Source organism: Macaca fascicularis, chromosome X, assembly GCF_037993035.2.
Source record: "Macaca fascicularis isolate 582-1 chromosome X, T2T-MFA8v1.1".
In the NCBI taxonomy this organism is placed as follows: Eukaryota; Metazoa; Chordata; class Mammalia; order Primates; family Cercopithecidae; genus Macaca; species Macaca fascicularis.
Genome location: NC_088395.1, coordinates 4,997,490 through 5,002,739, shown reverse-complemented (window position 1 = coordinate 5,002,739; position 5,250 = coordinate 4,997,490). Strand labels below are relative to the sequence as shown.

General features: G+C 39.7%; 1 pseudogene; it reads left to right on the top strand.

Moving 5' to 3' along the window:
* Window positions 1–1,417: 1,417 nt before the first annotated feature.
* Window positions 1,418–3,084, top strand: LOC102145283 (trifunctional enzyme subunit beta, mitochondrial-like; annotated as a pseudogene).
* Window positions 3,085–5,250: the final 2,166 nt, after the last annotated feature.

Genomic DNA, 5,250 nt, shown 5'->3' with positions numbered 1-5,250 from the left:
ACTACTGTTAACAGTGCTATGAAATTGGCCAACTTTTTCTGGAAAGAGTCAAATAGTAAATATTTTCAGCTCTAAGAGTTATATAAACTCTGTTGCAGTAACTCAACTCTGCCATTGTGGCAAAAAAGCAGGCACACACAACACATAAATGAGTGGGTATGGCTGTTTTCCAATAAAACTTTATTTGTAGAAACAAGTAGTGAGCCAGATTTGGTCCATGGACCATAGTTAGTCCATGGATGTGCTAAGGTAAGAAGTCCACTTACGATTTTTTTAAAAACATTTCTGAATTTCAGGCTAACCAGGCATTTGCATGACGCTGGACAGTAATTGTAGGTATCATATTTATGGCAATATTTTCAGTGTTTGGGAGTTACAGATGAAGGGATTGACTCAGGAAGTTCCAACATGGATCATTTATTCTGTCTTCATGCTGCTCTTTGGGCAAAGTATAGGAAAAATACTAGCAGTCTAGTGACACAGAATTTCTGTTTCTAGTAGCTGTGGGGTTATAACTTTCTGAGCATTGTTTCTCTTAGAAAAAGACTTGAGAAAGTCACTCATAGCTATGGCCAGTGACATGAATGTTTCATGCCCTCCAGTTTCAGAATGTAGACACTTTGTGCTTCTGTCATTTTAGTGCTATAGAAATACTGCAGTGTGATAGGAATACTGGATGCAGAGACTGAGACTCAGGATAGTAAATCTCTATGCCTAGTGTAGTTTTGCTTTTGCTAAGGGAAAGAGTAAAACATATGGGTGTGTAAAACTCACCAGTGAAAGCATCGACTATCTTTTTTTTTTTCTTTAGGAATTCAGACCTGATGAAAGGGTCAATGAAGAAATGATGTTTTGATTTCCCAACAGCATTACCCAACATTTCTCTGACAGTACCTGCCAGCTACTTCTTTCCTAAAGATTTGTGGTGCCCAGAGAAAGTCTCTAGTTTAGCCAGAATTTCTCTATAGTATCGTTGGTGTTGCCCCATGGGTTTTAGCTAAGCAGTATCCATCTTGTGCAAGAGAGGCTCGTCAGGGCAACTTCCTGAACAGTAAGCTGAGATGATCATGGGGGAAGGGGATTAATGAAGGACTGTTACAGAAATACAGAAAAAATCTACAGCAGAGCAACAACTCCGACCCTTGCTGGAAAGTTTCAATCAGACACTGAAATTTCCAAAGTGTCCATAAATCAACTTTTAATATACTGCGGATACATAGAAGAAGCTGTCCATATACTTCTTTTTTTGAAGTTTTAGGCATTATTTTTTTCAGTGCAAAGATGTTTTAACCTTAATAAGTTCAATAAAACAGAAATACACATAAGTACTGCTAACAAAATGACTAGGCCAATTTTGAAATGTAAACTTAAAATGTAAAATCACGGGGTCTGAGCCTTGCTCAGAGTAGGAGTCTGCGCGGACATCAGCTAAGATTCCAGAATGACTACCATCTTGACTTACACTTTTAAAAATCTTCTCGCTGCATCAAAATGGGCCCTCAGATTTTCCATAAGACCTCTGAGCTGTTCCTCCTAGCTGCAAGCTGCCCCCGAGATCCAGACCAAAATGAAGAAGACATTAGCCAAATCCAATATGAGGAATGTTGTGGTAGTGGATGGCGTTCGTACTCCATTTTTGCTGTCAGCACTTCGTATAAAGACCTAATGCCACATGATTTGGCTAGAGCAACACTTACGGGTTTGTTGTATCAGCCCAGTGTCCCCAAGGAAGTAGTTGATTATATCATCTTTGGCACAGTTATTCAGGAAGTAAAAACAAGCAATGTGGCTAGAGAGGCTGCCCTTGGAGCTGCCTTCTCTGACAAGACTCCTGCTCACACTGTCACCATGGCTTGTATCTCTGCCAACCAAGCCATGACCACAGGTGTTGGTTTGATTGCTTCTGGCCACTGTGATGTGTCCATGACAGGTGGTGTCGAGTTGATGTCCCATGTCCCTATTCGTCACTCAAGGAAAATGAGAAAACTAATGCTTGATCTCAATAAGGCCAAATCTGTGGGCCAGTGACTGTCTTTAATCTCTAAATTCCAATTGAATTTCCTAGCACCTGAGCTCCCTGCGGTTGCTGAGTTCTCCATCAGTGAGACCACGGGCCACTCTGCAGACCGACTGGTGGCTGCCTTTGCTGTTTCTCGACTGGAACAGGATGAATATGCGCTGAGCTCTCACAGTCTGGCCAAGAAGGCGTAGGATGGACTCCTTTCTGATGTCGTAATCTTCAAAGTACCAGGAAAAAATGCAGTTACCAAAGATAATGGCGTCTGTCCTTCCTCACTGGAGCAGATGGCCAAACTAAAACCTGCATTTATCAAGCCCTGCGGCACAGTGACAGCTGCAGATTCTTCTTTGTTGACTGCTGGCGCATCTGCAATGTTGATTGTGGCAGAGGAAAAGGCTCTGGCCATGGGTTATAAGCCGGAGGCGTATTTGAGGGATTTTATGTACGTGTCTCATGATCCAAAAGATCAACTATTACTCGGACCAAAATATGCGACTCCAAAAGTTCTAGAAAAGGCAGAATTAACCATGAATGATATTGATGCTTTTGAATTTCACAAAGCTTTCTCAGGTAAGATTTTAGCAAATTTTGAAGTCATGGATTCTGATTGGTTTGCACAAAATTACATGGGTAGAAAAACCAAAGTTAGATTGCTTCCTTTGGAGAAGTCTAATAACTGGGATGAATCTCTGTTCCTGAGACACCCATTTGGAGCCACTGGCTGCAGGTTGGTCATGGCAGCTGCCAACAGATTACAGAAGGAAGGAGACCAGTATGCCTTAGCGGCTGCCTGTGCAGCTGGAGGGCAGGGCCATTCTATGACAGTGGAAGCTTATCCAAAATAATAGATCCAGAAGAAATGACCAGAAGTTTCTGTGCAACACTCACACTAGGCAATGGCATTTCAATGCATTCCTAAATGACATTTATAGTTCCTAGCTCCTCTTAGGAAAACAATTCCTGTGGCCTTCTGTTACATGCTTTGCACTTAAGCCTTGCCAGTGTTCTGAGCTTTTCAATAATCACGATTTACTGCTCTTTCAGGGATTTCTAAGCCACCAGAATCTCACACAGAGATGTGTAGGTGGTTGTTTTTGTTCTCTCTTGTCGCTAAAGACTAAATGAGTGTTTGCAATCGGGAAAGAGGTCAGCTGAGATTAGGAAGTCATCTTTGTAATATTTGCAAATTATACTTGTTCCTATCAGTGTCCTAAAGATAAGTGTTCTCTATAAAATACAAACCAATGTGCATAAGTTAACTTAATTATGGAAAAATAATTCAGAATCTAAACATCAATGAAAACTTACAAAAAATGTTTAGATACGTAAATATCATGGTGGTCAACCTTAAAGTGGGGAAATATTGAAAAAAACGTAAAAACACACACACATATATGCTAAAGTTATGTACATATATAAATTTATATATGTTTATATATAAATTAGTATATATAAAGTTTAAGTATATTATGTGTATTTACATATATATAGTTTTATTTAATATATAAATGAATATCCACCTCCATATTTAAATTACATCTTTAGGCTGGGCATAGCAGCTCATGCCTGTAAATCTCAGCACTTTGGGAGGCCGAGGCGGATGGATTGCTGGAACTCAGAAGTTTGAGACCAGCCCATCGCTACCAAAATACAAAAATTATCCAGGCATGGAAGCTTGTGGTCCCAGGTCCTTGAGACAGAGGCTGAGGGGAAGAATTGCTTAAGCCCCAGAAGTCTAGGCTGCAGCGAGCCCAGACCATGCCACTGCGCTACAGCCTATACCACAGAGCAAGATCCTGTCTCAAATAAATAAAATAAAATATACTACATCTTTATACATGTACCTGGTTTTGTTTAGTAAAATTATTGTGTATATATACATAATAATATATACAATATACTTATATATCACTGCATTAGTCCATTTTCACACTGCTATACAGAAATACCTGAGACTGGGTACTTTATAAAGGAAAGAGGTTTAATGACTCAAAGTTCCACGTGGCTGGGGAGGCCTCAAGAAACTTACAATCATGGCGGAAGGCGAAGGGGAAGCAAGGCACGTCTTCTCATGGCAGCGGGAGGGAGAGAGAGCAAGGAAGTGCCACACTTTTAAACCATCAGATCTCATGAGAACTCACTCACTATCACAAGAACAGCAATGGGGAAATCCGCCCCTAGGATCCAATCATCTCTCACCAGGCCCCTCCCTGGACACACGGAGATTACAATTCCAGATGAGATTTGGGTGGGGACACAGAGCCAAACCCTATCAATCATATATAATTACATTTATTTATATGTAAACTAGTATACATGTACACAGACATATTTATATATACACTTATATATACCTACACATACATTTATATATTTACATAAAAACTTGTATACATATAAATTAATATACAGATGGTCTTTGACTTAGGATGGTCCCATTTACAATTTCTGGACTTCACGGTGGTGTGAGAACAATATGCCTGCAGTAGAAAGTGCTGTTTTCCTCTCTTACCAGGCTGGACAGCAGCAGGGAGCCAGCTCCCACTCAGCCCTGCAATCACAAACATTCACAGCCAACGCTCTACCGTGTTCGGTGTTGCCAGAGGAGTTTGCTCCACGATAGGCTATGTAAGTGCTCTGAGTATGTTTAAGGGAGGCTGGGCTAAGCTATGATGTTTGGTAGGTTAGGTGTATTCAATTCATTTTCAAATTACGATATTTTCAAATTGCTATGGGTTTATTGGGATATAACCCCATCATAAGCTAAGGAGCATTTGTACATAAACTTGTATTGACGTGTGTGTGTGTGTGCATGTGTGTATATATATATATGTGGTACATATCTATAACTTGGATCTATGCATATTTTATATGTTTGTGAATATACATTTTTATATCAATACATACATTTATATAAACATTTAACATATACAGTTGACCCTTGAACAACACAGAGGTAAGGAACAACTCGCCATCCCACTCCCACATGTAGTTGAAAGTCCATGTATAACTTTGACTCCCCCAAAACTTAACTATTAACACCCTACAGTTGACTGGAAGCCTTACCGGTAACATAGTCAATTAACACACATTTTATACATTATATGTATCATACATGGTATTCTTACAATAAAGTAAGCTATAGAAAAGAAAATGTCATTAAGAAAATCCTAAGGAAGAGAAAATATACTTATTATTCACAGTGTGGAAGTGGATCATCCTAAAAGCCT